We start from the raw sequence: 12,766 nt of genomic DNA, 5'->3' as shown, positions 1-12,766 counted from the left end.
TTTTCGTGGTTTTTGTATTAGACCCGTCGTCCATTTATTTGTAAGTCAATGACTTCAGGGCAGTTTTTGTTTTTTTAAAAGTTATAATAATCACAAAAAAGATGATCTGATCAGTCAGATCTGTCAGACTAAATTATTTTCTGATTAGTAGATTTATAAACTTCTAAAGAAATAATATTAATTTCTAGATAAAGAGGTGAACGGTCATGTTTGCACATTTTTGTCAAGAAGTGAAAATATTTTCTTTATTCATTACAACCCCTTGACCTCAAAGCTCCATTTTCTGCTTCCCTTTTTATATGGCCTGTTATTTTTTACGTAAGGTATTTGCTGACATTTGACCGTGTTTTTCTTTTCCTTTTTATCAAAATTATATAATATACAGGGCGTCTCACGACTATGCCACAAGGAGGAAAAGTACCTTAAATACCGTAGAATCGAATAGAATATATGGTAGAACATTTTACTGAAATAGGACTTCATTTTCATTTTAAAAACAATTCCAAACAAAACAAACGAAGTCAGAGAAAAGGCATTTTCCTGAATAAAATATCAAAGTAAATGTTAAATTTCATGGTTTTTCCTTTTATTTAAGATGCTATATTATTTAGAAGAAAACAATTATGACTTTCGATCTGTATAGTAAAATTGCATATGTTTGTTTTATCATATTTGGCGAGTTTGATACACGGTTCAGACAGGCGATTGTTTAAAAATCTTTGATTGCAATTCGAATTGTTTTTAAAATCAAAATTAAGTCTTTCCTATTAGGTATTTAAGTCACTTTCCTTCCGTGTGGCATAGCCGTCGGACACCCTGTATAATATTACCATTATTGAAAATTCTAGCCGGCGATGAAAGTGTTAATTTTGTTTTGGATACAATAACCTAAAATTTCACTTACGTAGGTACCTTGATATGACTGCTTCCAGCAGTACCTAAGAGTTAATTTCTAGGATACTAAGCTTTCCTACATTTACAGACGTCTACATAAGCGGTATACCAGGGATAAAAAATTGGAAATACGAAGAAACAGGCAACCTCGTTCGTTGCAAAGGAACATTGACCTATAGCTCACCAATGCTGTTCAAATTGGGATGTCACAGAAGGACCCAAAACTTCTTGTATAATGAATTGATCATCTACAAATCTAATGGTAAATAAATTCATAGTGTTCTCTGTGCAGGGGGTAGATTCAGAACCTTACGATAACTCAGTTGTCGACCGATTCGATTTGATATCATGCGATTTCTTTTAATTTTTCTTCATAACACCCGAATCGATCGTCAAACTGTCGTATTCGAAACAGAACCGAAATGACGTCACACCTGTACGATTACTCCAACTTCTCGACCGGCAAAGGCTATAAACCTTATTCAGTACACAGTTATCGAACGTCCTATTGTTTACAAAGCAAGACCGTAATATGGAAATCTTTTATTATTCTAAAAAAAGTATGGATTTTTTTCAATTTTATTAATGTATTTTAATTCAAGACTACCTATTGCATTTCTATATTTTAGGCCTTTATAGTCTTAAAAATTCATCATTTTTTTATAATCTATTTTGACGACTAACTCCGTAGACGCTGTTGGATAACGATCAGCATTGCCAATGTGTGGGGCATTTTAAATCGTTTGAGCCTTAGAATAATAACGCATAGAAACCTAGTCCGCACACGCTAAGTGAGGCAAATTGAAGCGCGCCCAAAGGGCCTACACGAGCGGGCGGGCCTTCAGTGCTCAAGGTCAACTTGCACCGCGAACACATCAAGAATTTAGGCTAAAAATGACGAAATGTGCGGTAAATGAGTGTAAAAATAAGTCAGACAAACATAAAATAGATACTAACATCTCATTCCACAAGGAAGTAATAATTATAATAATAATAATAATAACGCACACACTCAACATAGCCCCGCACTAGGGAAACCCTGTGTCGCGGGTGCCATGGACACACACATAGACAACCACAAATTACACCCAAACTCACGAGAGAAATAAATGTAGGCCATACACATATTTCTCCCGGCCTGGGAATCGAACCCAGGACCTCTGCATGGCAGTCCGGCATGGTAACCGTTCGGCCACGGAGGCAGTTGAAACAGTTGAGGCAGTTGAAGTAACTCGTTTCAACTTGTATTTTTATATAAATATTCACTAAAACCGAATTTTAACCTACTACTAAAACTAGCCTACATGAATTTGATTTTTGCCTCACTTGTGACAGTTCGTTTGATATGAAACTATCATTCTATGCGTTATTATTCTAAGGTTTGAGCTCGATTGGGGTTTTTCTGAGGATTGGCGCTATGTGGGGACAATGCGGGCATTCTAGCATGGCGTCAATAGAGCCAATCAAACCAAACACACGAAGCGCCCATCGCCACAAAGACCCCAATCGATTTCACAATCGCCACAAAGGTCCCAATCGAATTCAAGTGTCATGAAATTCCCCACACGTCGGCAACGCTGACAACGATATCGTATCCGAATCAGGGGGTCTACTCTCGATCTCCGTCCGACATCCGTCCGAAACAATAACTGCTAAATAAGCAATACTTGACCAAAAGAAAAGACGCGTGATGCGAATGAAGCCTCATACTTGACACTTGCCTTTTAATTTTGTCGAATATTACTTATTTGACAGTAGGTAATTGTTTCGGACGGAGGTCGAGAGTAGACCCCCTGAATCGAACGTTAAACTCAATTGTTCTGAATAGCTCGGAAAGCGCCCTTCGATATGAGGACGATATTCAATCGAACGATTCGGTTAAAATATCGAAAAGTTCTGAATCGCATTGAATCGGGGCCCAGGACCTTTTTAGTTTTGTACTACTGTTGCATACAGACAATAGCGCATCATTTACCTAATTTATGAATGTACCTAAGTGTTTACACAACCTCAATGGGATTTGGTTGATTTCGCATAACAGTGAAATTGTTGAATCAATAATTTCGAAAAAAATATGTAGTAAAGTTAAGGATACGGTGTGAAAACAAGATTCCTAAAAATTGACACCAAAAAAAAAAAACACAAACTCACCTCGAAATTTTACAAGAAAACCGCTGTATTCAATGGATGTTTTACATATACCAATTTTTTTTGTATCAACTGAATTAAATAGTACACGTATATACGATATACATTTTTCCAATGGCCTTAAATTCATTTGTAAAAAAAAATTCTAAAATAAAGCCAGAGTCTCTGCCACTCGATCCAAGCAAAATGAAAAGTATTAGTACGGGAAAACATTGGAGTTCGAGCTGAGACTCTTAAATGTAAACCGAGGTGGTTTACCTTTTGTGTCCTACCAATCATATTTTATAATAGAATTTATTGTAATAGAATTAGTTATTGTTACTTTAATAGAACACACTTGACGGATATAAGAGCTAGTTACTCATAATACAGAGCATCCTAGTTTGGGAGCGAGTCATATCGCGGTACCTATTTTTCTGCATTTTGCATTAAAGTTATTACTATTACTACACATTAACGGATCTTATTGTTAAAAGTTAGTGGTGTTAAAATGAGTATAATAAATAAAAAGCTTATAGAATAAGCAAGCGGAAATGGCTGTGGGCTGGTCATATTTGTCGATGAAACCAATGGGTGAAACGCCCTCTAGCCAGATGGAGTGACGATCGCGATAGGCGAAATGGCGCACATTCGGAGACGCCTATGTCCGGTAGTGGACAGTGATAGGGTGATGACGAGACAAAACCGTAGAATATAACCAATTTAGTAAAACTTCATTTCTACGTTTTACATTTACGTATTAAATAAAATTCCAGATGACGACGACTTCGCATCTGATGGCGATAACGACATGTTAGATTTAATAATAAACAGTAAATATAACAACTCAACGATTGAATGCAAAACAATATTTCCAAACTCTGCTTCTACCAGTATCATAGTGCAATTGCTGTATGAACCGAACAACACATTACCAGGTTTGTATTAACACCCGACCAGCATATTGACTTTGATTCAAATAGTATATCTTTCTTTTCTTTTCTAATTTGTGAGTTAAATCAACTATTGTAAAAATATCAAAAGTTTCCGATCCGCCAGTTGTGAATCGCAATTGTGCGCCTCGACTCTGAAGTTTCCGATCGGGAGAGGCAATCAAAATCAAGCTGCTGGTAAGAAACCAAATATAATCTCGCTAAGTTGCGGAATGCTGAAGAATTTCGTAAGGGATTCTTAGGTTTTCGCGGAAACCTAGTTTACCGAGAACTTCGCCAAGCCGGAAGAAATCATCAATTAACAAAGATCTTTTTTCAGAGCATAATAGACTGAATCTGGCAAATGCGATTACGTATGAAATAAGAACTTACGACATCGGCGATGTTTGTGACACCAATTCGAACATAACTGTCAAGGCAGGGCCATTAATGGTCAAGATTTTTGGGAAGTACGACAAAGTGGACCATTTTTGGTAAGTTTTCTCTTATTTCTTATTTTAAACTTAACCCTCCCCTCAGTAGAGTCTTTAAGATTTAGTCTGCCAATCTTGTAGCTATTGTGTTCGTCGCCGATAAGCAGGTTTCCTCATGGTTTACATTACACAACAGACCATCACATGTATTTCTTGATTTTAAACTAGACAATTTACTTTAACTTCTTCTTCCTCTGCACCAATAGGTCTGAAATAAACTAAAAAAAGTAACATCACATCTAGGTTCATCATAATTATCATCAGCCTATCGCAGTCTACTACTGCTGGACATAGGTCTCGCCCAATGTGCGCCATTTCTATGAGCCGTGGTCTTCACTCAAGAACTCGTTTCCCCCATTGGTTACCGATTCTTCCACAGATGTGGTCAGCCCACTGCCACTTCAGCTTCCCTATTGCTTATTCTACCATTTATGTCGATGACTTTCTTTCTCTGTTAGGTAACTTCTTTTCGAAACTTATTGTTTAGAGAAACGCCGAGCACGTTTTTTTTCAGACTTGGGTATGGGGGACGAGAAGATCCGACGTAATTTTTCAAATGCTGCTCAGCCAAGCTGAGTCCTCCTTTTGGCTTCATTATCATCTCACCTTCCTTATCATGTTCCATTGAACAAATCCTATCATTAGATGAACAGGGTGAATTCTCTAAACCGCGAAGTGTACAGAATTTCTGAGGACGATGAACTTCCAGGGTGCGGTTTTTGGCACATTTAATGTTGGGTGGTTTCCATTTTGTCTGGGGGAACAAGTAATGCCGCAAAGATTTTGTGTCACATGTTTGGTCAGGTAGTATTTTGATTCTGACACGCCTATCCATAACAATAGCAGCTTTTATCCATAAAAGCAACACTCAGAGTTTTAAATCGGAAAGATCTTATGGGCACTGCCACTGCGCCCGTCATCCTGAGACATAAGTTGACCAGTCCCATGTGCCTGTAATTTTACCAGCACCCTTACCCTTTTAACTGCTTGGTGGCAGAAATAGATAAGGCAGTACTTCCCTGGACGAAAACTTAAAATCTCTTGTTTCAGGTGTCAAAATTTAAACGAAAACTTAAAGGTATTTCTGACAAAAGATGATTTTACAGAATACGAAAATCCAAAGGAAGCCATTGCTATTATAGTAAGTATCTGCTACATAACGTAAATTCTGAAATAGGTACAGTCAAATTAGTGCTCTTACCGCGTTATAGAACTAATTTCTTATTGAACACGGATATTGAAATCGAAGTCAATATTGGCGTCATCATTTCGGGTCGGAATAAACTTCACAGCCTTGATGAATAATATTTGACCACGGTAAACATTTCGTAGTTTGATGTTAACTGAATGTACCAAATGTCACCTATAGTTATAACTCTATGGATAATATTGACTGAATTATAGCCAAACACAACGATTCATACTGAATGTCATTACGTAACGTTACAGTTAAAAAAAAAAGGAAACGCTTATTCAAAGATCGAACATTTGGAAACAATTCCTTCGATTCGGCCGGATTCGAACCGACGCCAGACGCTATACCAACTAAGCTACGGAACGAACTAACGGACCTCATGAATTTTTCTATGTGCTTGTTGTCGGATCTCTGTATTTGGTTTTCAACGAGTTTTTAGCCGTAGCGCCATCTATGAGAAATCTATGAAAGTATTTCGTCACTAAATTAGATACTCTTACAACTAGAAATGTAGATGTCGCTATTAACTGTAATGAAATTTTTATTGAATTCATATTTAATTATTTTTTGTGAGATTATTAATACAAACATCGAACACTTAGAAAAAATTCCTTCGATCCGGCCGGATTCGTGCAAACCGTGGCAGATGCTATAGATTATTATTTAATAAATATCTACTACTATATAGTTCAAGTTAAGTCAATAAATTTTATTTATTATGATTTACCCTTAGAATAATAACGCATAGAAACCTAGTCCGCACACGCTAAGTGAGGCAAATTGAAGCGCGCCCAAAGGGCCTACACGAGCGGGCGGGCCGTCAGTGCTCAAGGTCAACTTGCACCGCGAACAGATCAAGAATTTTAGCTAAAAATGACGAAATGTGCGGTAAATGAGTGTAAAAATACGTCAGACAAGCATAAAATATATACTAACATCACATTCCACAAGGAAGTAACGCGTTTCAACTTGTATTTTTATATAAATATTCACTAAAACCGAAAATTAACCTACTACTAAAACTAGCCTACATGAATTTGATTTTTGCCTCTCTTGTGACAGTTCGTTTGATATGAAATTATCATTCTATGCGTTATTATTCTAAGGATTTACCATTAAAAAATACAATTTTATGGGATTTTTTTTATTGAGCGAAGCTTAGTCAACTGTGTTTCGGATCTCGTAGTTCATTTCCGTTTTTATCTATTTTCATCAATTTAATAAATCAATTAAAAAAACAACATTATAACGTCTATTTAGGGTCTCACTTCACCTTCAAGATCTGATGGGCACTACGTGAGCTAAGCTAAGTTAGCTAGCTTCGTTCAAAACGTTGGCAAGCCCATGTCAAAGTCCAAATCTAATAATCTTTATTTTTTAAGTAAACAAATTGAAAAACACATTAAATCGTCGTTTTGATTAACCTCTACTGTTCATTCGTAAAGCAGATTCCCGTAAGAAGAATGAGCGAGAAACTCTAGGGGTTGCTATTTGTAAATAAACATTTGTACACATTTACAATATTTCAAATATCATTACATCGGCACTACCTGCAAGAGCTAAATGAGTCACTTCATTACCACAGATTTCTGTCATCCAAGTACACAGAAGCTGTATAACCTTCACTGCAAAGTTTTTGTTTCATTATAGTTTTAAACCTCGTAATTGACAAATTTTAAATGTTAATAGGAATCTAAAAATGACGTTTTCAAGTGTAAAAACTTTACTGGAATAAACGATTATTTGACTTTGTTTTTAACTTCTTGTTATAGAAGCGTATACATTTGCTTCTAAACGAATTTGTGATTTTGTGGAGACACTGTCAAGAACAGCTTGTTTATTTTTATTCCTCGTATTAATGTTATGTTTGTCACTATTTTTCAAAAAAAAAAAAAAGTACTATTCTTCTCAACATAAATTACAGGTTCATAAATGTACTATGACGCTAGTGTAAGAATGTTAACTATTTGAAACTTATTTTTCTGTCTTGTTTAGCCATGTTAACTGCCTCGGTGGCCGAACGGTTACCATGCTGAACTGCCACGCAGAGGTCCCGGGTTCGATTCCCGGGCCGGTAGAAATATTTGTATGGCCCACATTTATTTCTCTCGTGAGTTTGGGTGTAATTTGTGGTTGTCTATGTGTATGTCCATGGCACTCGCGATACATGGTATTCCCTAGGGCAGGGCTATGAGTGTGTGTGTTATTTATTTATTTATGTGTTTGAAACTTTATGTTTCTTTTCCTACATTTCTTTAGTAGGTAAACCTATTACCTTGTTATAGGATACCAGATATATCGGTGAAAATCACACACAATGGAATTGTACCTTGCTTACGCGAAAAGGCGCTCCGATAAATCGAAATAATTTATATTATTACGGAAATGATTTTTATTCAAAAATATCATGCAAAGGATCAATTCATATTGTTGGTAAGTTATTATTATAGTCTAACTTATACGATGTACCTGGTTGGTGAATATTACCATCCCAGTCAATCGTGTAGGTACCTACATGAGATCTGGGCCCCAATTCGGCTAATTTTAAATCGTCTGAGTTATGTGGCGATACCATCGTGTAATATAACCAGAAATAGAGACTAAATGTCATTTAATTTGTTTGAAAACTATTCTGCAAAATCATTACGGTGACAACTGCACTCCGATCGGCCTGCCCGAATTCGAAAATATTGACGGGCGTTGTCAATTGTTTGAAATGGACAAATTTAAAAATGACATATTTAATTACCGATGAAATGTGATTCCGTTTGTTTAGTAATTATATGTTTTGCTGTTTTCCCACACACCACCGAATGGAACAGCCCCCCATTGTTAGAGATGTTATCTTTATTACAATAAATAGAGAATATTTTTGGAATATACAGAGACGCACACACAGGTCAGTTGTTGGCGCTGTACTATTTCAGCTTTCTAATTTGTGATTTCAGTGCAAACGAGAGTTGATATTTAAAAGTGATATAAGGCCCATTTGCCTGATGAGTTGCCAGGGATGGATGGCCATAATTTCGTTTCTATTTCTGGTAAAATACTCGATGAACGTTTGGTATTCTGTTAAAAGTTACCTAAGAGTAGTCACTCTTTTGTGATGCTTAGTGACGTAACAACCAAGCTGTGTGCTTGTGACAAACGCCTGTCCCTAACAGCTGTAGTGCCACTCAGAGATTTAAATCACAAAGATCTTATGGGCAATGTCACGGCGCGTGACACCCTGAAACATAAGTTGACAAGTCCCATGTGCCTGTAATTTCACCAGCAACCTTACCCTTCTAAACTGGAACGCAGTAATGCATTACTGCTTGGCTGCAGAAATAGTTAAGGTGGCCGAACTTCCCTCGACGAACTCTTTCACAAGGAGCTCTACTGCTACTTAAACTTTAGACTTATCAGTAGCCATTGTGCTTTTTCTTTTTTTTATAATATCAAATGACGGGATGAACAAGTCGTGCGCCTGATGGAAAGCTACACGCCTGTCTATAACAGTTGCAGAGCTTTAAATCGCAAAAATCTAAGAGACACTGCCACTGCGCCCGTCACTCAGAGATAAGTCGACAAGTCCCACGCGCCTGTAATTTCACCAGCACCCTTACCCTTCAAAATCGGAACGCAGTAATGTTCACGTTACTGTTTGGCGGCAAAAATAGGTAAGGTGGCAGTACACTTTCCTCTACTTCTACTACAAATAATGTAATCTGACCTTACGTATAATTGCGGACATTAATATTTAATTAATTAATATTTCTACGCCAATTGTTGGCGTATTTACCGTTATTTACTGTGTATGCTTACAAATGAATACATTTCTGTCTTTACCTCTAAATTTGTGTTCAGGAGCGGGAATAGAAGAAAACAAGCTGACATTTAAATTGAAAAGCAATGATAGTGGATGTCGAAGCGTGGAACCAACTCGAAATTTTACAATTAAAGATGGCAGCACTTTGACAGTGAAGGTTTCAAATATCTCGCCATATTTATATAAATTTTGGTAAGCTTAAATTTTTGGACGTGTTCTGTTTTTATTTTGTTTTTTGTTTATTTTTTCCACAAATTCGTTTTGATTTGTTTTTTCCGATTTTCGATTTTTTTTTCTCGAAATATACACGAGGAGCATAATATTAGTAATTAAATACAAAAATAACAGATAATGACCAAAAAATAAAAATGGCGTAGTGTTCAATGTAGGTATCCTTGTAAAGTTTTTTTTATGATACAGGAAGCTCAGTTAAGAGAGCGCCAAGCACGATAGCTGATACGAATTCAGCTGGATCGAAAGAACTTTTCTTAGTGTCCGATCTTTGTATTATAGCAAACTTGTGGAAAAATTTAACCAAAAAAATAGTTGAATATCATAGTAGTATCAAAACATTATGATATATAAACCCTTAGAATAATAACGCATAGAATGATAGTTTCATATCAAACGAACTGTCACAAGTGAGGCAAAAATCAAATGCATGTAGGCTAGTTTTAGTAGTATGTTAATTTTCGGTTTTAGTGAATATTTATATAAAAATACATGTTGAAACGCGTTACTTCCTTGTGAAATGTGATGTTAGTATCTATTTTATGTTTGTTTGACGTATTTTTACACTCATTTACCGCACATTTCGTCATTTTTAGCTAAAATTCTTGAGCTGTTCGCGGTGCAAGTTGACCTTGAGCACTGAAGGCCCGCCCGCTCGTGTAGGCCCTTTGGGAGCGCTTCAATTTGCCTCACTTAGCGTGTGCGGACTAGGTTTCTATGCGTTGTTATTCTAAGTATAAACCTAATAAAAGAGAAATTCTAAGACACGGCACTTGTACTATTTCAGGTGTGGAAAAGTTGGCAAAGATACTCAAAGTAACAGCAAAGTTTTGGAAGCACAGTTGACTTATTATAAGTACTTTAGAAAACGTCCATATTACGCTGTTGCCTCTGTTGTAAGTTTTTGTCTCGTTTATCGTCGTCGTTTTTATGCAGCAATTCACGTTATTTGAATTCATCGAGTATATAACTAGAAATAGAGACGAAACATCATTTAATTTGTTTGAAAACTATTCTGCCAAATCATTACGGTGACAACTGCGACTGGCCAGCTCGAATTCGAAACAATTGGCGGGTGTCGTCAATTGTTTCACTTCAAATCGACCAATTTAACTTAAGCTTTACTATAATGGACGAAAATTGCAAAATTACATATTAATATTTAATTACCAATGAAATTTCCATTTGAATACATTTATTTTGTAATTAAAATTTTGCTGTTTTTCCCACACCACCGAATAGAACAGCACGGCATTGTTGGAGATATTATCTTTATTACAATAAATACAGAATATTTTCGGAATATACGGAGACGTACACACACAGGTCAGTTGTTGGCGCTGTACTATTTCAGCTTTCTAATTTATGATTTCAGCGCAAACGAGAGTTGATATTTAAAAGTGATATAAGACCCATTTGCCTGATAAGTTGGTCTCTATTTCTGGTGATATACTCGGATGTCCGAATTAATGTATATTTAAATGTCAAATAAATAGTAGTCAACGACATGTTATCTACTCACCATTGAAGAGCAGAATAAAAAAAATGCTATGGTAGTTGAATTGTAGCTCGATGCGATAGCCACTACCTCTGCCACTACTTTTATCTTTTTGCAGCATACTAATCATACAAAATCCTGCCATTGACTTGGATACAGTATCCACAATTAAGATGATTTAAAATTAGTAGATGAGGTCGTTATCAATTGTTTTATTGCTTTCAGCCAATATCATCACTGCATGGAGAATTTGACTGTTTTTTAGGGAAAGGTCCTTACAGTTATGACATTCAACGAAATAATTCCATATACTACGAAAAATGTTGTCAGGTCAGACTTAATATTATAGGTAAGTATATTTTTAGAACCATTTAGTAACACTGGTGTCTGCAGAGTTCTAAGCAATTAGTAACTAAAATAACGCGTTACTGAATTTAATTAAGTACCTGTGACACTCGGTCACTGCAACTCTCAAGGATGACGTGGACTTGGAGCGGGAGCGTAGGGCGCTGGCAGTCAAAATCAACATGTTCATCCGTAGGTTTGCAAAGTGTGTAAAAATTATGCTCTTTAGAGCATACTGTCAATCATTTCACACTTGCAGCCTATGGATCCACTATACGCAAAAGGCATACAGTGCCCTAAGAGTCCCTACAATTCTGCTACTAAAATTGGTAGAGTGGCGCCACTGCAGACGCTTTAATTTGAAAGCGCCTTAAAACTTTTTAATGATACACTGAAGAATATTCAACAAACTCAATAAATACAATGATATTTTTCGACGAGAGCTGAGTTCTTAGGTTTTCGCGATTGTTGGACATAGGAAATGAAACTATTTTTCCTGATTTAAATCGCGTATATTTGTTTTTTCAAACTAAGCGACGTTGCGGGCCCTTTACAGGTCCCATGGTCACGGTTGACTAAGGTGGTACAGTCATCAACCAGTTATGTCTAATATTAACGAAAACCACCCAATTTTTTCAGTATAGTTACAAAAGTTATTAATTAAATACCTTATTTTTAATTTTACAAAGAAACATTCCAATTTACGCTACATACGTTTTACAAATTATTTTATTGAATGAATTTTTATTAAGTTCAATTTATTATTAAGTAATAATAGAAATTAAAATAAATTAAAACATATTGATTAGTACTGCAGTCTTATGTCTGTTTGGGATTTTTCATCAGAAAAAATACCGTGACCATGGGACCTGTAAAGGGGCCGAAACGTCGATTTGTTTGAAAAAACAAATATACTCTATTTAAATCCGGAAAAATACTTTCATTTCCTATAAATACAATGATGTCAAAAACAGTATTAGTGCAATGTTTTCAGGTTCAACAAGTAATTTGTCGGACTCACGTTTTGGCGCAACACCGCAAACGGCAGTGTTGGGTGTGGCATTTGTGACTTTAGGATTAGCGGGTCTAATATTTCTCTATTGGAGACAATGGAAACTAAACAAAGCTGCATTAAACTCAGCTCAGGTAATACTGTAGAAGTGGTTAGTTAGCGTCCTACACGTGCCAACTATAGGTCTCGAAAGTAAAGCTTATACCCCTGCAATATGGTCGCTTTTT

At 36.2% G+C, this 12,766-nt stretch overlaps 1 long non-coding RNA gene across 1 annotated transcript; it reads left to right on the top strand.

Moving 5' to 3' along the window:
• The first annotated feature begins 1,108 nt into the window (after positions 1–1,108).
• On the top strand, positions 1,109–4,426 carry LOC113232181. Its single transcript, XR_003310599.1, has 3 exons — positions 1,109–1,156; positions 3,798–3,959; positions 4,294–4,426. It is a non-coding gene; the product is annotated as an uncharacterized LOC113232181 (long non-coding RNA).
• The last annotated feature ends 8,340 nt before the right edge of the window (positions 4,427–12,766 follow it).

This window comes from Hyposmocoma kahamanoa, unplaced genomic scaffold (assembly GCF_003589595.1).
Source record: "Hyposmocoma kahamanoa isolate Upper Pololo Valley unplaced genomic scaffold, ASM358959v1 67, whole genome shotgun sequence".
In the NCBI taxonomy this organism is placed as follows: Eukaryota; Metazoa; Arthropoda; class Insecta; order Lepidoptera; family Cosmopterigidae; genus Hyposmocoma; species Hyposmocoma kahamanoa.
The sequence above is the reverse complement of the archived record's forward strand: the minus strand, read 5'-3'. Positions and strand labels throughout refer to the sequence as shown.